General features: G+C 36.5%; 1 pseudogene across 1 annotated transcript; it reads left to right on the forward strand.

Annotated features, from left to right (window-relative positions):
- Positions 1-809: 809 nt before the first annotated feature.
- On the forward strand, positions 810-24578 carry LOC109455999 (dnaJ homolog subfamily B member 6 pseudogene; annotated as a pseudogene). The gene is made up of 3 exons (XR_016019984.1): positions 810-8231; positions 10599-10724; positions 11787-24578. The product of XR_016019984.1 is annotated as a dnaJ homolog subfamily B member 6 pseudogene (transcript).
- The last annotated feature ends 1202 nt before the right edge of the window (positions 24579-25780 follow it).

Here is a 25780-nt window from a genome sequence, read left to right on the forward strand (position 1 = left end):
GTAGTTTTGTTATGGAGTCCTTAGGATTTTCTAAATATAGGATCATATCACCTGCAAATAAGGACAATTTTACTTTCTCTTTTTCTATCGCATTTTCTTTATATTTCCCCCCCCGTATTTACTGCCTAGGAACTCCTGTAATATTGCATAGAAGTGGAAATAGGCATCCTTATCTTCATTCCTTCAGGTGAAAGCATTCAGTCTTATACCATTAAGCATAATACTGTGTTTCCCCGAAAATAAGACCGGGTCTTATAAATTTTTGCTCCAAAAGATGCATTGGGGCTTATGTTCAGGGAATGTCATCCTGAAAAATCATGCTCGGGCTTATTTTCCGGTTAGGTCTTATTTTCGGGGAAACACAGTAATAGCTGTAGGGTTTTGTTTTGTAGATTGTTAGGTTAAATCACTCTTTTCATTCTCAGTTTTTTTGAAAGTTTCATTCTTGAAGAATGGGCTTTGAATTTAGTGAAGTGCCATTATTGTGTTCATTGAAGGGATTATATGGTGTGTGTTTTTAATTCGATATATGAACTACATTGATTGGTTTTTGAATTATGAAATAGGCCTGCATTTCTGAGATAAATCCTATTTTGTCAAGATACATTATCCTATTTATATATTGCTGGATTAGATTTGCTACAATTTTGTTAAGAATTGTTACTTTTACTTTCATGAGGGAGATTAGTTTGTAGTTTTCTTACAATATTTTTGTGAGGTTTTAGTATTGATGTAGGATATTTCCTTTGTGCCGGGATCCTGTCCCATGAAACCGAAGAGTGAAAGCACAGACCAAGGAGAGGTGAGTTTTTTTAAAAAGAGGATAGTTTATTGAAAGCAAAGGGTCAGAGCTCCCGAGCGGTAGGGGGTCCCGAATGAGGGTGCTCAGTGACTGAGGCAAATGTTTTTACTTTTATACCTTCCCTTGCCTGCTTGGGGAAGGGGGCTGGCACCTTCTAATGGAATTTGTCTATCAGGTTTGTCCTGTTTGCCCACCTTAAAGGAATTAACTAACCCATTCCTATCTATCAGATCTGCTCCTTTGTCTGGCCAAAAGGGATTTATGAGATAATTTATTAACTTCAGGGCGCATTCTCATATCTTGGTCCTGGAGTGAAGGAGACATTCCAGAACCTGGAGTTTCAGGATTTATTAACCTCAGGGCGCATTCTCATATCTTTGTCCTGGAGTGAAGGAGACATTCCAGAACCTGGAGTTTCAGGATATGGCTGCCTTTTGCTAATTTCACCAGGGATCTTTCCTGTCTGCCTAACAACATGCTAACTAACCTGTCTCAGTATCAGAGTGATTCATTAAAATGAGTTGGAAAGTAATACCTCTTAAGTTTTCTGAAATAATGTTTGTAGAATCTGTATTATTTCATCCTTATATGTTTGGTAGAATTCACCAGTGAATCTGTCTTGGCCTAATGTTTCCTTTTTTGGAAGAATTTAAATCTTAAATTCAATGTCTTAACTGATATAGGAGTATTCAAGTTTTATATATGTATGTATGTATATATATATATATATATATATTTATTTTTTTTATTTTTTTTAGTTAGTTTTGATAGTTTCCATCTTTTAAGGAATTTTCCCATTTCATTCCAGTCGTTGAGTTTATTGACATAAGGTTATTCATAAAATTACTTATCATTTGTGTTTTTTTGTGTTTTTTTTAATTAAATTTATTGGGGTGACAATTGTTAGTAAAATTACATAGATAAATTACATAGATTTCAGGTGTACAGAATTGTGTCATTTGTTTTGTATCTTTATACTCTCTGGTGGTGTCACCTTTCTCATTTGTGGTAATATCTTGCTTTCTCTCTGTTTCCTGATCATCCTGGCTAGAGGTTTATCAATTTTATTCATCTTAAAGATCCACATTTTGGTTTCATTGATTTTCTTTATTACTTTATATTTATTTCATTGATTGGGGATCTGTTGTTTTTTTTCTGCTTGCTTTTAGTTTAATTTGCTCTTTTTCTAGTCAGCAGCCTTTTATATAGGCTCTTAGAAAGCTAGGAATAGAGGAAAAATTCCTCAAAACATGATAAGAGGCATTTATGAAAAACCCACAGTTAACATCATATTCAATGATGAAAGACTGAAAATTTTACGCCTAATTTCACTAATAAGTAAAGATTGCCAATTTTCACCATTTTCTGTTTAATGTTTTACTGGAAGTAAAAGCTAAAGCTATTTAGACAAGGGAAAAAGAAAGTATCAGCATTGGAAATGAAGGGGTAAAGCTATATCTGTTCACAGATTATATGATCTACTTTTTAGAAAATCCAAAGAATTCACAAGAGAGCTACTAGAACTAAAAAATAAATTCTTCAAATTTGCAGGCTACAGATCAACTGATAAAAATCAGTTGTACTTCTGTACACCAGCAACAAACGATCCAAAAATGAAATTAAGAATATAATTTTTTCTCTAATGATACCTAAAAAGTTAAATCTGAGGAGAGAAAGAAAAGCACGAGGAACCATTTCCTCTACTGCTGTTTCCAGCATAGCCATTCCAGAGCCAAGGGGAGACCCGGCCTGCTACCGTGCTACTCTTCCTTCATGTCGCCTACTCCTTCATCCTCGGACTTGTTCCTACAGCCTCTTAAAACATGGTGGAGTACTATGAAGTTCTAGGCATGTAGAGACATGACTTAGCAGAGGATATAAAAAAGGCATATTGGAAACTGGCACTGAAGTGGCATCCCAATAAAACAGAATAAAAAAGAAGCAGAGAGAAAATTCAAACGAGTAGCTGAGGTGTATGAGGTGTTATCAGAAAATAGGACATCTATGACAGGCAAAGAAGGGTTCAATGGTGGAGGTGGAGGTGGAGATCATTTTGTCCATCCATTTGTTTGGCTTCACATTCCATAACCCAGATATCGTCTTCAGGGAATTGTTTTGGTAGAACAGACATTCAACTTCAATGAAGACCCATTAGAGAATTTTTTTGGGAGTCAAAAGGGTCCCCATGGAAGCAGGAGCCAGGGCAGAGGGTCATTTTCCTCTGCTTTCAGTGAATTTCCATCTTCTGGAGGCAGGTTTTCTTTTGATACAGGATTGACTGCCTTCAATTCACTAGGATGTGAGAGACTCACTTCGTTCTTTTCTACATCATTTAGTAGAAGTAGGATGAGCAACTTCAAATCTATACCAACCTCTACTAAAATAGTTAATGGCAGAAAAATCTCTACAAAGAGATTGTCAAGATGGTCAAGAAAGTGTAGAAGTTGAAGATGTCCAAAGTCCTTAATGATAAATGGCAAGGAGCAGCTGCTGCACTTGCATAACAAATAGTTCAATGCACAGATTAAATAGAAGTGTTAAACTATAAGAAGCACCATTTGAGGATTAATAGGAATATTTTTTGAGGATTTTGAAGAACTCAACTTTCAGTATAACTATACCTAAATTATTCATAAACAGCTCATTGGAGCCCCTAGTTCTCATTGACTTGAGTTTATTGTTGGAACCACATAACAGTACCTTTTTTTATTTTTATTTAAAATTGTTGTAAATTTCTCTGTGCACATTGCTTTTTTATTAAATGTTTTCCAAGATGGCCATGACTCTTGTACACTAACACCAGCACGGACGTGCTTGTCTGTTGTGTTTGAAATGTGAGCCAAGTAGTGTCAGCCTGCTGTGAAGTTAGCATTGCCAGAATGAATCTTCCACGAAAATAATTTCAGTTTTTGTTGTTGTTGTTGTTATTTTAGTATTTAGTAGTCTAAGATATTAAGCATCAATGGTAATATGTTTCTAATTTAATATAAATTCAGGATGTGCATGAATGCTGTCAACGTAGTAAGTTTTGACAGTTTAAATATGTAATGTTAAGCTTAGTTTTAAAAATGTAAAGCTGGTTAACTAGATCTTTGTTGTTTGCTTAAAAAGAATAAAAGAAATGTGAATCTGGTGTATTGCTGAAAGAAGTTAAAGCACACCTAAATAAATGCAAAGACATCTTATGTTCATGGATTAGGAGATTTAATATTGTTGAGATGAATAATACCTAAAACAAAATGATTTACAGGTTTAATGCAATCCTTATCAGAATTCCAATGACTTTTTTTGTAAAAGTAGACAAACCCATCCTCAAATTCATATGAAATATCAAGAGACCCATATTAGCAAAAACAGTCTTAAAAGATATTAATAAATTTGGAGGACTTGCAATGCCAAACTTCAAAATTTACTACAAAGCTACAGTAAGCAAAACACTATGGTACTGGTATTTCAGATATATAGACCAATGGCATAGGATATAAAGCTCAGAAATAAACCATCATATATATGATTGATTGATTTTTGACAAAGGTGCCAAGACCATTTAATGGGGAAAGAACAGTGTTTTCACAAATGATGCCTGCAGAACTGGATAGTCACATGCAGAAGAATAAAATCATACCCGTAACTTGCACCATATGCAAAAATTAACTCAAAATGGATCAACGACCTGAAATTATAAGATGAAATTATAAAATCTCTTAGAAAAAAAAACACTGCACAAAATCCTAATGAAATTGGATTTGGTGATCATTTCATGAATGACACAAAACGCATAAGAAACAAATGAAAAACTAAATTGGGCTTCATGAAAATTAAGACATTTTTTGCATCAAAGGAAACTATGAATAAAGCAGAAAGACAACCTTAAAAAATGAGCTATAATATTTTCAAACTAGGTATCTGATAAGAGATTAATATTTAGAATTTATAAAGAATACGTAAAGCTCAACAACAAAAAGAAAAACAAAGCAATTCAAAATTAGGCAAAGGACTTAAATATACATTTCTCCAAAGAAGACATACACGTTGCCAGTAAACTCATGGAAAGATGCTCAACATATTAATCATTAGGGAAATAAAAACCACAATGACATACCATTTCATACATACAAAGGTACCTATAATTAAAAAAATAAGTGTTGGCAAAGGTATGGAGAATTTGGAAGCCTTGTGAATTGATGGTGGGAATTTAAAAGGGTTCAGCTGCTGTGTAAAACAGTTTGACAATTTCTCAAAAGCTTCAACATAAAACTACCATAAGACACAACAATTCCACTCCTAGGTATATATCCAAAAAAGTTGAAAAAAGAGATTCAGTCATTAATTTGTACAGTGTTCATAGCAGCATTATTCACAATATCCAAACGTTGGAAACAACCCAAGTGTCAATCAACATATGAATGGATAAACAATATGTGGTATATGTACAATGGAACATGATTAAGTTTTGATATGTGATATAAAATGGATGAACCTTGAAGGCATTGTACTTAGTGAAATAAGCCAGATGCAGATGATAAATGCTGTATCCTTTCACTTTTCTGACACAGCTAAAATAGGCAAATTCATAGAGACAGAAAGTAGAATAGAGTTTACCAGAAACAGGGCGGTGGGAGGAGAGCAAGTTTTTGTTTAATGAGTACAGAGTTTTTGTTGAGATTATGAAAACATTTTGGATATTGATTTTATGTTGATATTTATAGAACATTGTGAATGTGTTTGATGCCATTGAATTGTGCACTTACAAATCGTTAAAATAACAAAAATATGCATATTTTACCACAATAACAAAATGGAGGAGAAATTAAGGAATTTCAGAAACTCAGAATTTGTCACTAGTAGACATGCCCTTCAGGAAATACTAAACTGAAAGGATACTAGACAGTAATCCAACTCCATATGAAGACATGACAGCAGGAAAGGTAACTAAATATTTAAATTTAAAAGCTAGTATTTTATTTTTGGCTTTTAACCCTTTTTTCCCTGTATGAACTAAAAAGCAGTTGGAAAAAGGAATACTGAGAAATCTTTGTTAATGGGGATACCACATAAAGATGGATTCTGTGGCGATGATAGCATACTGCTGGGAGAGTAATGGAGGTGTATGTGCGTGCTCCATTTGCTCAACACACGGGCGAGACTGATAAAGAAAACCCCCATAGACATTCCCATTCAAACAGGGAGAAAATGAGAGGCCAAAGGAATAGGTAGGAATTGTGAAATCCAGACAGGAAAATTGGGGGAGTTCCTTGATTAGGACTCAGCTCCATTTCTGCCAAGGAATAATTCTGCAGGGCTCTTGGTCCCACCCGCTGTCTGAATCGCCCTTCCTTTTATACGGTAGCTAGCCTGTGTTTTCAACTGTGTCGTTTTTGTAGCCTGCTCTCTGCTCGTAGGTTTTAGCAGCTCAAAGTCTTTTTTTTCTTGTGTTTCTGTCTCTGTCCTTGAAAGTTGGTGGTGTGTTTGGAATTATAGTTCTTTTAAAATCGTTTTTTGGTCTCCTACGAATAAACACTACTCCCTGAAATCTCTTCCAATTAAGCTTTTCTTTAGCCTGGTCTTCTGTTGGGAGGATTGTAAATAAAGTTTTTGTGTTTCTTATTAGCCCTATTGTTTGAAGCTCGGGCACACACTTAAATTCTTTAAAGTGTCTTTTGTCCGACTTAACATTCTGAGGCACAACATTTTCTCTTTCTGATGCCTTAACAAAGGATTTTTAGAGCCATACCCTCAGCTTCACCTTGAGACCCTATTTTCCTGGCGGGACTCTGGACTTGATCCTTACTTGGAAAGCATTGCTTAACTTTAACATAGTTTGCCTTCAGGAGAGAATAGAAATTTTCAAACCATTAGGTCTAAATTCCTTCATGATTAGTACTCCTTTTTTCAGTTTCTCTCTCTCCTCTCAGATTTCACTATAAGCATCAAGAAACCAGGTAGCAACTTAAACACTTTGCACATTTTCTTCTTTCCTTGTTATTTTAGGCAGCAATGTTGATAAACTTATTTTAATCTGTATATAAGTTCTTTTATCAGATACATGAGTTGCAATTTTCTCTGAATCTGTAGCTTGACATTTCCTTTACTAGCCTTTTTTTAAAAGTCGTATTTAGGTATAATTGACATAGAATAAAGTGCCCTTTTTTTAATACATTATTGTCCTAAAAGTTCTCATCTTATTTCTATTTTTAATAAAATATTTCAAGCATATAGGAAAGTCTACAGATAACATCAAAACTTTCATGAACCCAGAACCAAGCTTTGCTTGCTCTATTTATTTATTAGTAATGCTGCAGTGAACATAGGGGTGCATATATGTTTTTGAATTAGTGTTTTTTTTTCCTTAGGATAAATACCCAGAGGTGGAAGTGCTGGATTGTAGGGCACCTCTATTTTTTTTAAGTAATTTTTTTTTAGTTGGGGAATATTGAGAAACAGTGTTTTTCCAGGGCCCATCAGCTCCAAGTCATTGTCCCTCAATCTAGTTGTGGAGGGCACAGCTCAGCTCCAAGTCCAGTCGCTGTTTTCAATCTTTAGTTGCAGGGGGCTCAGCCCACCATCCCATGCAGGAATTGAACCGGCAACCTTGTTGTTAAAAGCTCGTGATCTAACCAACTGAGCCATCCGGCCACCCCTCCGGAAGCTCAGCAGCAGCTTGTTGTCTTCAGTCTAGCTATGGAGGGTGTAGCTCACAGGCCCATGTTGGAATCGAACCGGCAACCTGCTGTCTAGAGCTCACACTCTAACCTACTAAGCCATCCGGCCACCCCCAGGGCAGCTCTAGTTTTAATTTTTTGAGGAACCTTCATATTGTTTTCCATAGTGACTGTACCAATTTGCATTCTCACCAACAGTGCACAAGGGTTCCCGTTTCTCCACATCCTCACCAACACTTGTTTGTTGATTTATCGATGATGGCCATTCTGGCAGGTGTGAGGTGATATTGCACCATGGTTTTGATTTGCATTTCGCAGATAATTAATGATGTTGAGCATCTCTTCATTTGTCTGTTGCCCGCCTGTATTTACTTGGAGAAATGTCTATTTAGTTCCTCTGCCCATATTTTAATTGAAATTTTTTTTTCTGGTGTTAAGTTGTATGAGTTCTTATATGTATATATTGGATAGTGACCCTTTATCGAATATATCATTTACAAATATCTTCTCCTACTCAGTAGGTTGTCTTTTCATTTTGCTCATGGTTTCCTTTGCTGTGCAAAACCTTTTCGGTTTGATGTATTCCCCTTCATTTATTTTATCTTTTCTTTCTCTTGCTCCAGGAGATATATAGAGGGTGCCCAAAAAATGTATACACACTTTAAGAAAGGAAAAAACTGTATTAAAGTTACACTGGTGGTAACCACTTTGAGCACCTCTTATAATTGCAGAAGTCAAATGTGACTTTTATTCATCTTTTGTTATTGGTATGTATTGAGTATTATAATTTTATTATAGTTTTTTTTCCTTTCTTAAAATGTGTATACATGTTTTTGGCACCCTCTGTAGTAAGAGATTGCTAAGAATGATATTAACTTTACTGCCTATGTTTTCTTCTAGTTTTATGGTTCTAGGTCTAACATTTAAGTCTTTAATCCATTTTGAGGTTGTTTCTTGTATAAGAAAGTTGTCTAGTTTCTTTTCTTTTTTTTGCATGTATCTGTCCAGTTTTGCCAACACTACTAATTGAAGAGACCGTCTTTACACCATTCTATATCCTTGCCTCTTTTGTGGTAGATTAATTGACCCTATAAGTGAAGATTTATTTCTGCACTCTCTATTCTATTCCATTGATCTCTATATTTTTTATGTGAGTACTATACTGTTTTGATTATTGTATCTTTGTAGTAGTATATTCTGATATCACAGCGTGATTCCTCCCACTTTGTTCTTTCTCAAGATTTCTTTACTTTTTGGGGTCTTTTGTGGTTTCATATAAATTTTAGGATTAGTTCTAATTCTGAGAAGAATGCCATTGATATACATTTATTTTAAATTTATTTTGGTGACATTGGTTAGTAAAATTATATAGGTGACATTGATATTTTAAAAGGGATTGCTTGAATGTGTATGTTAGTTTAGGTAGTAAGGACATTTTAACAATACTAATCCTTCCAGTCCATGAACAAGTTATATACTTATATTTGTTTGTTATTGTGTTCAATTTCTTTCTTCAGTGTCTTATAGTTTTCAGAGTACAGATCTTTCATATCTGTGGTTAAATTTATTCCTAGGTATTTTATACTTTTTGATGCAATTATATAAATGGGATTGTTTTCTTAATTGCTTCTGATCATTTGTTATTGGTTAATAGAAATGCAGATTTCTGTATATTGATCCTGTATCCTGCAACTTTACTGAAATCATTTATTGTAACAGTTTTTTGTTGGAGTCTTTAAGGTTTTCTATATTTAGTATCATGTCATCTGCAAATAATAAGAGTTTTACTTCTTCCTTTACAATTTGGATGCCTTTTATATCTTTGTCTTGTCTGAGCCATCGTTCAAACTTAGAATACTCTGTTGACTAGAAGTGGTGATAGTGGGCATCCTTGTCTTGTTCCTGATGTTAAAGGAAAGGCTTTTAGGTTTTCCCCATTGAGTATGATATTAGCTGTGGGTTTGTTATACATGGCCTTTATTATGCTGCATATGTTCCTCCTATACCAATTTTATTGGGAGTTTTTATCTTCAAAGGATGTCGAATTTTGTCTAATTTTTTTCTGCATCTATTGAGATGATCATATGGGTTTTACTTTTTATTTTGCTAATGTGATGTATCATATTAATTGATTTACGGATGTTGAACCATAATTGAAAAAAAATGAAGTGACTGTTTAAAGTGTACAATTTGCTTTGTTTTTACTTATGCGAAACTATCATATTTACAATAATGAGTGTAATTATCATCAGGAAAAGTTTGCCTTGTCCATTTGTACTGCATTCCTTCCACCCCTCAACAAACACCTCCCTGTATCCAGTGGTGATCACTAACCTGTTTTTGGTCAGTGTACAGTAGTTTGCATTTTTAAAATTATATACAGAGGCTGCCAAAAAAATTGTATACACATTTTAAGAAAGGAAAATTATATTAAAATTGTAATAGTCAGTATATACCAATAATAAAAGATGAATAAAGTCATGTTTGACTTCTGCAATTACAAGAGGTGCTCAAAGTGGTTACCACTAGAGTCCAGACACTTCTGATTATGGCGAACTACTGCTTGAGCAACATTGACCAAAGTGTTCACTTGTATACATTGTTTTGGCACCCCGGGTATATGGAATAGTACAAAATATATTCATTTTTCTTTTGGCTTTAGTTATTCACATTTTTTTGAGATTCATACATGTTGCATGTATCAATATGGGTATAACTGTTGGATTTGTTGAAATAAAAAACAAAGGCCAGCCTTGAAAAGTCCCAGGGCAGATAGAACCAGTTTAGTCTTATAAAAAAAGCTTAATTTAGATTATTTTGCAAGAGTAACTTGACCTGGGTCTTTTCTTGCTTATGTCTTTGGAAATAAGCAAAATTTAAACTCTTTCCCAAGGTTAATATAAGGTAACCATTGAAAATTTTGATACTATCACCAATCACTGTGAAAAATAAACAGTCACTGATTTCTCAGTATAAGTTGTTTTGTTACAATATGCACCTGAGGCTAATTCCATGTTTTGGTTTTAGTGCTCCCAATTTGGAAACTGTCTTTTTGATATTTGCACAATAAAATTTTACTAATTACTACTTCAGTGACTTACTGGTTTTACTTGTTATTTCTGAACATTTGACAGTTAATGGTGTCATAAATGGGATCCAAAGAAGACACATCCAGTGACTGAGACCGGTGAGCAACAAGGTACTGATACCCATAGAGCCCACTGAGCGTGATGCCTCCTTGCTGACGTTGGAGTTTTAAGGTAAGTCTTTCTTGGATCTGAGCTCTGCTCTCTCTGCATTATGAGCTCTCCAACTTTATTGTGCACACTTGATTTCGTTTTCTCTTTTTGTTTATTAGAGCTTCTGGGTAAGTCACCTTACCCAGGAATATGTGATTCCCTGTGTTTTAGAACAGCTGTTGGAAAACGCCTTTCTTAGTTAAGATGTCTTAGGGAATCTAAAGGCAAATGTGGGTTCCACCTGGTTTTTGGACAAGAGGTTGTGCCTTCCTGGTAAAATGGATGAACTTTTGGAATTCCAGTGGCCATTTTGGAGACCTTTATCTTATCTAAGTTCACTTAAAGGGATACCCTTAAAAGAGAGGATTGCAAATTGCTCAGAGGCAATGGAATATATTCTTTGGTATGCAGAAGCTTCTAAATGACAAAGTGCCTTAAGAAACAGCTCTGAAAAGATCCTTACAGAATGCAAATAAAAAAAATCTTTAGTAAAAATCTTTGATCATTTGAGCAGTTCATTTGACCTAATCCATCAGCTAAAAACACAGTTTGGATCTAACTGTTCTTTTGAGTTTTGTGCCTGAGACATGGCTAAAAAGTTTTAAAACAAAAGCTATAAAATCTCTGTTCGTCCGTATGTTTGTTTATATATGTATGTTATAGATAAGTGATAATTTTTCTACCTCCAGATTGTATTGCCAAAATTAAATCGTAAAGAGCTCTATTTAATTGATTAAAGAAAATCAAGCATACTCTCAATAACATAAAAACTAACCCAAATATATTTTAAGTTCACGTGATCTGTAATAAATAAAAGCTAGTTTAAGTTTGTTGGTTTAATAAAAGCAGGCATATCTTCAAAATTTGTCAACAAGAAAAATAAAGATCATGGTTAACTGTTTAATATCTAATCCAAGCATAATTGTTAAAAATAAGCAATTTAAGTAAATGTAAATGAGATCAAAGTTTATACTAAATTAAACTAAATAGTAAATATTCATTGACTATCTAGATGATTTCCAAATAAGATAAGCAGTAAATGCTACATATAAGTTTATCTTCTGGCTTTTTAATTTTTTACAGAGAGAAGATCTTTGGATCTATTAATAAACATGGTTTCTGCCATATTCAAGAATTATTGAAGAATATACTTCTAAAAATTTTGGACTGTATTTATAAGTTTGCTAATCTACTAAATAATGCTAGTACATGATAAGCAGTTCACAATTGCCTGCTTCCTAGTTTTCACTGGATAGCAAAAATTACAAAAACTCAATATATAAAAATAAAACTACTAGAAATAATAAGAGTGAAAGAAAATGACAATATATGAAAAGTAGATAAGGAAACTAGAATGTTTACAGAAAAACAATACATACAGGATATTTTTTGTTGTTTGTTAAAGAAAAAAGTAACTTTTTCTCTAGAATAAAATCATTGTTTAAGAATAAGAAAAGAGAATAAAATACCTAGGAATAAACTTAACCAAGGATGTGAAAGACCTATATACTGAAAACTATAAGACATTTTTAAAAGAAATTGAATAAGACACAAAGAAATGGAAAGACATTTCGTGTTCATGGATTGGAAGAATCAACATAGTTAAAATGGCCATGTTACCCAAAGCAATATACAGATTTAATGCAATCCCCATCAAAATGCCAGTGGCATTTTTTAGATAAGTAGAACAAAAAAATCATCAGATTTGTATGGAACCACAAAAGACCCTGAATAGTCAAAGCAATCCTAAGAAAAAAGAACAGTGCTGTAGGTATCACACTCCCTGACTTCAGCTTGTGCTACAGGGCAACGATAATCAAAACAAGCATGGTATTGGCAGAAAAACAGACACAGAGACCAATGGAATAGAATTAAGAACCCAGAAATAAACGCACATAAATATTAACAGATAATTTTTGACAAAGAAACCAAAAACATACAATGGAGAAAAGACAACCTCTTCAGTAAATGGTGCTGGGAGAATTGGAAAGCCACATGCAAAAGCATGAAACTAGATTGCTGTCATTGCATACCAAAATTAATTCAAAATGGAGCAAAGATTTAAGCATAAGACCTGAAACAGTAAACTGCATAGAAGAAAACATAGGTACTAAACTTATGGACCTTGGGTTCAAAGAGTGTTTTATGAATTTGACTCCAAAGGCAAGGGAAGTAACAGCTAAAATAAATGAATGGGACTATACCAAACCAAAAAGCTTCTGCACAGCAAAAGAAACCATCCACAAAATAAAGAGGCAGCCAACTGAATGGGAGAAGATTTTTGCAAACAACGCCTCTGATAAGGGGCTAATATCCAAAATATATGAGGAACTCATACAACTCAACAACAACAACAACAAAATCCAATTAAAAAATTGGCAGAGGACCTGAAGAGACATTTCGACAAAGAGGACATACAAATGGCCAATAGACATGAAAAAATGCTCAACATCACTAATCATCAGAGAAATGCAAATCAAAACCACAATGAGATATCACCTTACACCAGTTAGAATGGCTGTCATCAACAAGACAAATAGTAAGTGTTGGAGAGGCTGTGGAGAAAAAGGAACCCTCATACACTGTTGGTGGAAATGCAGACTGGTGCAGCCACTATGCAAGGCAGTGTGGAGGTTCCTCAAAAAATTACGAATAGAATTCCCATATGACCCAGCAATCCCTCTACTGGGTATCTACCCCCAAAATTTGAAAACATTTATGTGTAAAGACATGTGTTCTGATGTTCATTGCAGCTTTATTTATGGTGGCCAAGACATGGAAACAACCAAAGTGTCCTTCAGTAGATGAGTGGGTAAAGAAGTTGTGGTATATATTCACAATGGAATACTATTCTGCCATAAGAAAAGATGAAATAGTGTCATTTGCGACAACATGGATGGATCTTGAGATTATAATGCTAAGCGAAATAAATAGAGAACCATATGATTTCACTGATACGTGGTAGAGAACCATGTGATTTCACTGATACGTGGTATATAAAACTGAAAACAACAAAAGAACAGGACAAACAAATGAAGAAATAAAAACTCGTAGACACAGACAATAGTTTAGTGGTTACCAGAGGGTAAGGAGGTAGGGGGATTGTAGATAAGGGTAAAGGGGATCAAATATATGGTGATGGAAAGAGAGCTGATTCTGGGTGGTAAACACAATGTGATATATAGATGATGTGTTACATAATTGTACACCTGAAATCTATCTTTAACAATCACCACCCCAATAAACTTTAGTAATAAAAAAATTTTTTTTTAAATGAATAAGAAAAAAAGATAGGACGAGACGTAAATGGATATAGTAAGTTGTAGAAGGTTTGTGGAAAACCAATCTTGAGAATAAAATTTTATGTGTAATCAAGCCAAGATTGTAACGGATTTAAGTTAAAAAGAAAAAGGAGTGATATCAGCATTGTGTCAGTGTAAGCCATTCATTGTCTCTCCCCTTGAAGTTATAACCAGAAGGATGTCCATTTCCCAACAAAAGTTCCTCTACACATGCACACCAGGAAGCTTGAGAGGTCCATACATCTGTACATCTGAAGGTGGGTGGATTGGATCTAGTGGAGGTAGGTGGTTTAACTAGAGGAGCAATGGCAGCAAAGCCTGTAACCAGAGGATCCAGGAACCCTGGAGGCACGTGAAACCAGAGGATTTAGTCACCGCAGCAACACCTGTGACCCAGGTGTTCCCCATCCCCCACAGTGGCAGCAGCACATGTGTACTGAGACTCCAGGAACCAGAGGCCTCAAATGCTGGCTCTCACATATAAGGCAGGAGAAACCAAATCTTACGTTATAGCGCCAATTACTGGAAAACAGAAGAAAGGCCTCTAATTACCAACCTGTTGAAATATTAGAATCAAGATGAACAAAGCACCTCCCCCCAAAAATAATTTTTAGGTAAATAAAACCCTACCTAAATAAGAAAAGTGTTCGTTACTTCAAATGCTCCAGCAGAACAACTCTAAAAGCTCCATTAAAAATCACAGTAACATAATTCATAATTTCACGACAATGATAGTTCTCAAAGAACCAAACTTAAAGTCTGGAAGATTGTCATCTAACTGATAGAAAATTCAAAATAGCTGTCATGAAGGAACTCGGTGAGCTACACAAAAAGTTGGAAAGACAGTTCAGTGAGCTCATGAGTAAAATTAATGAACAGGAGTACTTTACCAAAGAGATTGAAACTAATAATCAAACAAGATTTGGAGCTGGAGCTGAAGAATTTAGTGGATGAAATGAAGGATGAAATCTTGTCTTTTGTGACAACATGGATGGACCTAAAGAGTATTACGCTAAGTAAGTCAAAAAGATAATGTATGATTTCACATATATGTGCAATATAAACGAAACAGAAACAGATTCATAGACACAGAGAATAAACTGATGGTTTCCAGGGGGGAGGGGATGAAAGTGTGGGGGAATAAGAGATACAAACTTCCAGTTGTACAATAAATAAACCACAGGGATGTAGTATACAACACAGGGAACATTGTCAATAATATTGTAATAACTTTGCACAGGGATAGGTGGTTATTAGTCTTATTGGTGTGATCACATTGTGAAGTATATAAATGTGGAATCTAAGTTGTATACGTGAAACTAATATTACATGCCAAGTATACTTTAATAAAAGTTTTTTAAAACATTGGCTAACATTTGTTAGATTTGTTTAAAATACCTTCAAAAAGTTTTAGTATTCAATATACTGATGAAAATGTAGAATTTTGTTTTCTTTGTGCAAAAATGACAATTTTGTTGAAGTATTGCCCTATTCTCTTAATTTATAATTTATGAATTATATTCACATAACAGAATTAACTATTTTAAAGTGAAAATTTTAGTGAAGTTTAATTCATTTATAATGTGCAGCCATTACCACAGTGTTCCAGAGCATTGTCGACACAAAAAAGAGACCCTTTGGTCACAACCCCATTTTCCTCTCTGCCCCCCAGCTCCTGGAAACCATTAATCACCTTTCTATAATATATAATACATTGGCCTTTCCTGGATATTTCATATGGATGGGATCATATATAGCTTTATGTGCTTGGTCTCTTTTACTTTGAATAAAGTTTTCAAGGTTCATTCAGGTTTTATATATTATCATTGTATCAGTATTTCATTCCTTTATAATGAATGAATATTACATTGTATGGATTTAGCACATACATTTTTACCATTCATCTGTGGATGGATGACAGTTGTGATGTTTTCTACCTTTAGGCTATTTTAAATAGTGCTAGAATAGATATTAGTGTGTTATAGAAGTTTTTGTTTGAATGCTTTTTAAATTCTTTGGGCTATGTATCTGTCAGTGAAATTGCTGGTCATGTGATAATTCTATGTTTAACTTTTGAGGAACACAAACACTCAGAATAGAATGAAGAGTATTGAAAATTGTAATTATCTGACTAAATGGAAAGGACAATTATTTTCTCCTTGTTACGTTTAATTTTTTATGAGACAACTAATTACAGCAAAAGTTATAATGTTCACTTGTATTTATGTGTTTATAAGTAACAAATATAACAGTTGTAACATCACTGAGGGGAGATGTCAAGCATATAAACCTATATAGTCATAAGGTTTCCATTTTTAGCATTAAATGGTATAATGTTAAATATAAGTGGTTGTCAAATGTTTAGAATATACAGAAAATGCCAAAAAAATGTATACACATTTTAAAAAACAAAAACTATTAAAATTGTAATATTCAATGTATACCAATAACAAAAGATGAATGCAAGTCACGTGTGACTTCTGCAATTACAAGAGGTGCTCAAAGTGGTTACCGTCAGCATCCAGACACTACTGATGACGGTGAACTACTGCTTGAGCAACACTAACCAAAGTGTCCACTTGTATAAATTGTTTGGGCACCCCCTGTATATTTTAATGCACAGGGGAACATTAAGATATTTAAAATGAAACTCCCAAAGGTAAATTAAGTAATGCTAGAACATACTCAAATAATCTAAATAAAGGAAGAGGAGGAGAAACAGAAAAAACAGAGGAGACATGTAAAAAAAATAAGATTGTAAGAAGATATCCAATCATATAAATAACAGCATTAAACATTAATAAATTTGTGTCCTTTAATCCACTAATTTTGTGGTAATTCCTTAGAGTAGCAGTAGGAAAATAATGCAACTCATGTCAATGAACAAATTTAAATCAGTAATAAAATTCTTCCTATAAAGGAAAGTCCAGGTCCAGGTGACTTCACTGGTGAATTATATAAAAGATATAATTATTTTATATAATTCTATAAGAAAAATTAACAATCCTACACAAAGTATTATACACAAAGAAAATAGTGGAGGTGGGAATACTTACCAGCCCTTTTCATAAGGTGTGTATTACTCTGATACCAAAATCAAGCAAACACATCACACAAGATTATAGAACTACCAGACCAATATACTTGATGAACAGTGATACAAAATTCCTTAACGAAAATTTAGCAAATTGTATGCAGTAGCATATACAAAGCATAATTCATCGTGGCCAACTGGAATTTATGGCAGTAATTAAGGTTTAGTTTAACATTTGATAATTAATTGATGTAATTCACTGTATTAAAAAAAGATCTTGGAAGAGAATACAAACTCCACTCTCACAGAATGCAAGTTGAAACCCTGTAGATAATGCATGAAGCAGTTAACTAAAGAGAGGCTCAGAAATTTTATAATAGTGGGCAAATATGGGAAGGAGGCAGAAGTCAAAGTACAACTGATTTATCATCAAGATTCCTGGTTTTATTTTCTATCATTACTCAGTCTGGGCACAAATGCAGTCTAAATATCTGAAATACACACTGAGTAGGTAGAAAGGCCTCTAAGAGGTGAGTTCTCTTTCTGGTCTGAGTGGTAGGAAAGGGAGTCCTTATGGGACAAAGTAGGGAAAATCCCTTAATGTTTGTGTTATTCTCCCCTACCTCAGCCAACAGACAAGCCTCAATTCAGAAGCTAAAATTATGTGGTGTTTTGGTGTTGATATAATTGGCTGCCAGTAAGCTCCTACAATGGAGGAAGTTGAATCCTTCTGTATGACTAGAGGAGTTGTCCAAACAGCATTGGGAGAATACTTGTTACTGTGTTTTATAACCTATCATTTGGTTGCTTGGGCTCCAGAGGCATCCACAGGAGTGTAAAGTCTGTGACATGGCAGGGTGATCAACCCTGGGCTCTGTAGCTAGAGGAACAAGAAAGGGGGGCCCTCCAATCCAGGAAGTGTTAGGGAGATCGAGGAAAGCCGGCAGCTTGAGAAAGAAGTTGCGTACAATTATATATGAATTTCTGGGCTTACCCTGAGTGTGACTGTGACCCTAAAACAGCACACAAAACTTTTTGAAAACTAAAAGTAGAGTGCACCTGTGCCTAGGTCTCTGATTGGTCCCCGGTTACACCCATTTGTTACAGATCGATAGTACTGCAAAGACTTTGTAAAGCAAGTTGATAATTGGAAGCATGGCCACAATAGATGGTTTGGAACTTGTGTCTTGAACTTAAATGGGTCATTTTTTGGGTTAAGAAAAATCATTCTACATAAAATTTTAACAATGCTAAGTGTCTCATAACAAAACATTTCAAATACCCAGAATACATTCTATAATTACTCAGCATACAAACCAGGAACATCTCAACAATGCTTAAGACACTCAACAGATGGCAAAAGTGAGATGACTCTGATACTGAGATTATCACACAATAGCAGAATTTAAATGAGAGTAGAAAAATCAGTGAAGTTGAAGAAAGACCAATAGTAATTATCCAGTCTGAAGAACAGAGAGAAGAAATATTGAAAAAAAATTGAAGAGAGATTCAGGAACCTGTGGAACAATGCTAAAAGTTCTACAATTTGTGACATTGATGTCCGTCCAGAAGAAGAAGAGAGACAGGGTGGGGCACAAAAAAATACTAAAAAAAAAAAAAAGAGTTTAACAAATTTGTTGAGAGAGCTGAATACTGATTCGAGAAGCACGGGATACTCCAAACTGAGTAAGCTTTAAAAAAACAACAACACCCAACCATATCATAAACTGCTGAAAAGGAAAGACAAAATCTTAAGATAAAGATAAAAATACATATAAAACAAGTCAGTAACTGGATTCCTTATCAGAGACCATGGAAACCAGAAGACAGAAGAGCATTTTTACAATGCTTAAAGAAAAGAAATGTCACAAGAATTTTATATGCAGCAAAAATATCCTTCAGGATGGAAAGCTGAATAAAGATGTTTCGAGATAAAGGGAAACGAAGAGAATTTGTGGTCAGCAAACCTCGGGGGGGAAAAAAATTAAAGTTATGACAGAAGGGAAATGATCCCAAAGGGAAACTTGGAATATCAGGAATAAAAGAAATTTCAAAATGTCAAACACCAGTATAAATATAATAGCATATTTTGTGTTTTTATTATGATTCAAGTTGAAAAAAAAAAAGTGGAGTTTTCCTTGTATAGGGATGTAATGCATATGACTCTAATAAAGGAGAAGGGTCTGTCACCACTTTTATTCAATATAGTACTGGAAGTCCTAGCCACAGCATTTAGACAAAAATAGAAATAAAAGGCGTCCAAACTGGAAAGAAAAAGGGAAAACTCACTATTCACAGATGACATGATATAAAACCCTAAAGACTTCTAAAATAAATTTGAAATAATGAATTCAGTAAAGTTGCAGGATAGAAAATTAATGTACAGAAATCAGTGACATTTCTATACAATAATGAATTATCAGAAAGAAATTCAGGGGGAAAATGTCATTTGCAATTGCATCATAAAAAAGTAAAATACCTAGAAATAAATTTAAACAAGGTGGGAAAAAACCTGTACTTCAAAAACTATAAGACACTGAAAGAAATTGAAGATGACACATAAATGTGCTCATGGATTTGAAGAATTAATATCATTTAAATGTCCATACTACCCAAAGCAATCTACAAATTCAATGCATTCCCTATTCAAAACAACAATGGCATTTTTCACAGAACTAGAACAAATAATCCTAAAATGTATATGAAACCACAAAAGACCCCGACTAGCCAATCTTGAGAAAGAAGGAGGTATGCTCCATGATTTCAAACTATACTACAAGGCTACAGTAATCCAAACAGCATCGTACTGGCAGAAAAAGGCACAGAACAGAGGAACAGACTGAAGAGCCAAGAAATTAACCTACACTTACATGGTTAATCTGTGACAGGAGGCAAGAATATATCATGGGGAAAAAAGGCAGTCTCATTTATTATATGGTGTTGGGGAAACTGGACAGATGCATGCAAAAAAATTAAGCTGGACCGCTCTCTTATACTATATACAAAATAAACTCAAAATGGATGAAAGACTTAAGTGTAAGGCCCTAAACCATAAAACTGCTAGAAGAAAACATAGGCAGTAAACTCTCTGACATTGCTTTTAGTAATATTTTTCTGGATATGTGTCCTAAGACAAGGGCAACAGGAGCAAAGATAAATGGGACCACATCAAACTAAAAAGCTTCGTAACAGTGAAGGAAATCAACAAAATGAAAAGACAACCTACTGAATAGAAGATATTTGCAAATGATCTGTCTAATAAAGGGTTAATATCCAAAACAAAGAATTCGTACAATTCAACATCAAAAATAAATAATCCAGTTAAGAAATGGGCACAGGATTTGAGCACACATTTCTCCAGCAAGACATACAGATGGCCAATAGACATATCAAAAGATGCTCACCATCACTAAATATCACGGAAATGCAAATCAAAATCACAGTGAGATGCCACCTCACAGCTGTCAGAATGATTATTATCAAAAAGTCAACAGATGAGCCGGCCCAGTGTCTCAGGCTGTTGGAGCTCCCTGCTCCTAACACCGAAGGCTGCCGGTTCGATTCCCACGTGGGCCAGTGGACTCTCAACCACAAGGTTGCCAGTTCGACTCCTCAACTCCCACAAGGAATGGTGGGCTGCGCCCCCTGCAACTAAGATTGAACACGGCACCTTGAGTTGAGCTGCCGCTGAGCTCCCAGATGGCTCAGTTGGTTGGAGCGCGTCCTCTCAACCACAAGGTTGCCAGTTCGACTCCTGCAAAGGATGGTGGGCTGTGCCCCCTACAACTAACAACAGCAACTGGACCTGGAGTTGATTTGGAAAAAGACCTGGAAGTACACTGTTACCCACTAAAGTCCTGTTCCCCTTCCCCAATCAAAAAAAAAAAACAAGGCAATAGATAAGATGTGTTGGTGAGGATGTGGAGAAAAGGGAACCCTTGTGCACTGTTGGTAGGATTGCAAATTGGTGCAGCCGTTATGAAAAACAGTGCAGGTTCTTCAAAATATAAAAATAGGGGGCGGCCGTTTGGCTCAGTTGGTTAGAGTGCAGTGCTCATAACACCCAGTTCGCCAGTTTGATCCCCATATGGGACAGTGATGCTGCACCCTCCACAACTAGATTGAAAACGACTTGGAGCTGAGCTGCACCCTCCACAACTAGATTGAAAAAAAAAAAGACTTGGAGCTGATGGGTACTGGAAAAACATTTCAATATTGAAAAGACATGCACCCTTATGTTCATTGCAGCATTATTTACATAAGCCAAGATATGGGAGCAACCTAGGTGTTCTTTGAATGGATAAGGAAGAGATGGTACATATATACAATGGAGTATTATTCTTCCATAAAAAATAATGAAATCTTGTTATTTGCAACAACATAGATGGACCTGGAGGGTATTACACTAAGTGAAATAAGTCAGAAAAAGGCAAATACAATATGATTTCACTTATTTGTAGAATCTGAAAAGCAAAACAAACGAACAAAACAGAAACGGACTCATAGAATACAGAGAAAAACTTAATCATTGCCTGAGTGTTGCCTCTGGTATGGGGGAAAGTAAAGGGGCATAAGAGGCAAAAACCTCCATTTAAAAAAAGAAATAAGGGCCGGCCCGGTGGCTCAGGCGGTTGGAGCTCCATGCCCCTAACTCTGAAGGCTGCCGGTTCGATTCCCACATGGGCCAGTGGGCTCTCAACTACAAGGTGGCCGGTTCAACTCCGAGTCCTGCAAGGGATGGTGGGCTCTGCCCCCTGCAACTAAGATTGAACACGGCACCTTGAGCTGAGCTGCCTCCCGAATGGCTCAGTTGGTTGGAGCGCAGGCTCTCAACGACAAGGTTGCCAGTTCAATTCCTTGACTCCCACAAGGGATGGTGGGCAGCGCCCCCTGCAACTAAAATTGAACATGGCACCTTAAGCTGAGCTCCCGGATGGCTCAGTTGGTTGGAGTGCATCCTCTCAACCACAGGGTTGCCGGTTCGACTCCCGCAGGGGCTGGTGGGCTGTGCCCCCTGCAACTAGAAACAGCAACTGGAGCTGAGCTGCGCCCTCCACAACTAAGACTGAAAGGACAACAACTTGACTTGGAAAAAAAAGGCCTGGAAGTACACACTGTTCCCCAATAAAGTCCTGTTCCCCTTCCCCAATAAAAAAAAAAAAAAAAAGTTTGGGGATGTAAAGCATAGGGAAAATAGTCAATATTATTGTAACAACTTTGTATGGTGGCAGATGGTTACTAGACTTACCACAGGGATCAGTCACATTGTAAAAATATAAATGTTGAATCACTATGTTTTATTCCTGAAACTAATATTGTATGTCAGTTATAATTTTAAAAAATCGATGAACTATAAGAATAGTTATACACATAGAGGAAATTAGAGGCTTAAATAAAAGTACTGAATCAGAAAAATAAAGGGAAGGGTAAAGGAAGCAACCCATATGTTCATTGACAGATAATGGATAAAGAAAGTGTGACATGCATACAGTGGAATATTATGCTGCCATAAAAAGGACATCATGTCATGTGGATGAACCTTGAGGATATTATGCTAAGTGAAGCAAGCTACTCACAAATGACAGTTACTGTATGATTCCATTCATATGCAGTACCTAAGGTAGTGAAAATCATGGAAACAAAAAGTTGATTTCCGGGGCCGGCCTGGTGGCTCAGGCGGTTAGAGCTCCATGCTCCTAACTCCGAAGGTGCCGGTTCGATTCCCACATGGGCCAGTGGGCTCTCAACCACCAGGTTGCCCGTTCAACGCCTCGAGTCCCACAAGGGATGGTGAGCTCCGCCCCCTGTAACTAAAATTGAACACGGCACCTTGAGCTGAGCTGCCTCCCGGATGGCTCAGTTGGTTGGAGCGGGGGGCTCTCAACCACAAGGTTGCCAGTTCGATTCCTCAAGTCCCGCAAGGGATGGTGGGCAGCGCCCCCTGCAACTAAGATTGAACACAGCACTTTGAGCTGAGTTGCCACTGTGGTTCCAGATGGCTCGGTTGGAGTGCATACTCTCAACCACACGGTTGCCGGTTTGACTCCCGCAAGGGATGGTGGGCTGTGCCCCTGCAACTAGAAACGGCAACTGGACCTGGAGCTGAGCTGTGCCCTCCACAACTAAGACTGAAAGGACAACAACTTGAAGTTGAACGGCACCCTCCAAAAAAACTAAGATTGAAAGGACAACAACTTGACTTGGAAAAAAGGCCTGGAAGTACACACTGTTCCCCCAGTAAAGTCCTGTTCCCCTTCCCCAATAAAATCTTTAAAAAAAAAAAAAAAATAGCTGAAACCACAATTTAATTAAAAAAAAAAAAAGTTGATTGCCAAGGGGAAGGGTGTGGCTGGAACTTAGTGTTTAGTGAGTGTGGAGTTTCACTTTTGCAAACAGAAAGTTCTAGAGATGTGTTGCACAACATTGTGAGTATACTTAGCACTACTGGACCACTTAAAGGTGGTTAAGATGGTGAATTTTGTGTGTTCTTTTTTAAAGTACAATAAAAACAGTTAAAAATATGTTCATTTAGTTGAGCAAAAAAGAGGGAAGTTTAAAGAAGTTATATGTGGAAAGATTTTTACATTCTCCCTGAAGTTGTAAAATATTTATGCTAAGAAGACTGACAAACTGTACATTTTAATCTAAAGAGTAGCTAGCAACTAGAGAAGCTCTACAAAGAAATGGCCAGAAATCTAAGGATAAATAGAGAAAGAATAGAAGAGAAAACAATGTATACAAATAATAGAATACAGGTCTACACAGCAACTTTTCAATGCGTACATTAAATGGTATTAAATGAATTAAAAGAGATTTTTCAAACGGATGAGTAAAAAAAGAAACCCTGGATCCAACTGAATGGTGTCCACAAGAACCCCCTTTTAAATACAGGAACTTGAAAAGTAATGTGTTCCATTTCCTGGTAAGATGAAGCAAGTAAATAAACTCCACCTTTCTTCTCCCGTTAAATGCAGCTACAAAACTACAGAATGCACGAAGCAGCTATTTGAAGATTGTGAAAGGTAAATCATACCAAGTGGAATGGGGAAGAACGTGCCATTGTATGTTGTGAGTATATTATCTTTCTTCTGAAGTATCTCCCAGGAACGTGGAAGTAAGCATTGCTGTGAGAAACCATCTAGTTCCAATTTGAACAGTGGCAAAGAACTCCTCATGTTAGATTACTGGGGTAATCTGATTTTTTTTCTCTATTTCAGTTTCTTGTACCACATCCCTCAAAGCAATCCCAAGTTGTCAGTGAGGTAACTAGGACAGGAAGAACAATGGTGTCCAGAGGACCCTAAAACTCTGAGATAGAGGAAATTGCCACTGTCAGAGGAACTGTGGTCTCAAGATTGTGATGCCAACCCTCTTTATTTTACTCTCATGTGCTGCTTGGCTCCAGGTGTCAGCTTAATCACAGAAGAATGCAGCCACACAAGTATCACTAAAGTACCAATTTTCTGGCCAAAGGACCAAAAATGGGAGTGCCATGTAACCAGAAAGTTCTGGAGAGATCATGGAGACAAGGAAACTGGGTAAGCAACACTGTAGTGCTGTTTACAAACCCCTGGGCTCACCCCAAGTCTGTGTGAGTATGTGCATCTGCCCCTAGCATGCATGTTGTTATTACATGCACAGCCATGACAAAGCCCCGAGACTGAAAATCCATAAGCAGAGGGCATGGAAGATCCGCGAAAGAAGCAGGCCACTCCACTCTGGCAATTACCAGTTTAGTACAGATGAAGTATATCTTGGGCAGCTGCAAGACAAAATGGATGTCCTCCACGCTACTTGACAGGCCCCAAAGACTGATACAGGATAAGGGGTGGGGATATTCACGGGTACTAGTATGTGAATGCCACCAGGTATAGGAAATGCCATGTTGGTCCAGGCCAGGACAGTGGCCTGCTCCCGGAAGCAGTGTGTAGCAGGAGGCAGGGGGCCTGCTGCTTTGTGTCAGAATGGACATCCGTTATCAGACAGTTTCAAAGGGGACCGTAATCTCTATTCTGGCCCAGATCCAACAGCAGTCTCATGGAACAGTCTCTCCTCCACACTCCAGCCCTGTGACTGGCTGTTAGAGTCTCTTGCGCCCCCCTGTTCTGTGAGGTACTGAGTGGTCAGTGAGGGGCTTCAATAGCCTGCAGGTAGCTCGCTTAGTCACCAGTTGCCCATATTCAAGAGACAGTCCACAGCCACGATACAGATACATGCAAGAAAAAAAGACAAAGAGAAATAGTCCAAGTACTAGTAACAATTTGTTCCCATCATGCTCCCCAGGACCTGAGCCATGTTTTAACAGGTCACCTAGGCTTGGAGTCAGGTCACTCTGGGAGTTTACTTGAGTTTTCATAGTGCTAATAAGAAAGAGACCACTAGCAGACTCATCCGTTTGGATGGTGCACAGGTGCCCCCTATAACTGGATGCCACAGGGACAGCAGAAGTCTAAGGTCGGGGAGACAAATATTTAGTAGGGACTCGAATAGAGAGCTCTGCTTCTATGAGAAATCCACCTGTAGCCTGATCTTTAGCTGTTAAGGTGGCTGCAGCCTGGGGGAGCTGGCCAGGCTGTGTAAACCGTATGTCTTGGCCAGGAGAGTTGCTGCTCTCTGCAGTAAGGATGTAGGTTCAGTCTCAGGGATTCACAGAATGAGAAGATATTGCACACATCATATACCAAACAATGTGCCTATGAGCAGACTATATATAAAGAACTCTCACATACCAACATTAAGAA

Source organism: Rhinolophus sinicus, chromosome 18 (genome assembly GCF_057876585.1).
Source record: "Rhinolophus sinicus isolate RSI-liver-muscle chromosome 18, RSI-T2T, whole genome shotgun sequence".
In the NCBI taxonomy this organism is placed as follows: Eukaryota; Metazoa; Chordata; class Mammalia; order Chiroptera; family Rhinolophidae; genus Rhinolophus; species Rhinolophus sinicus.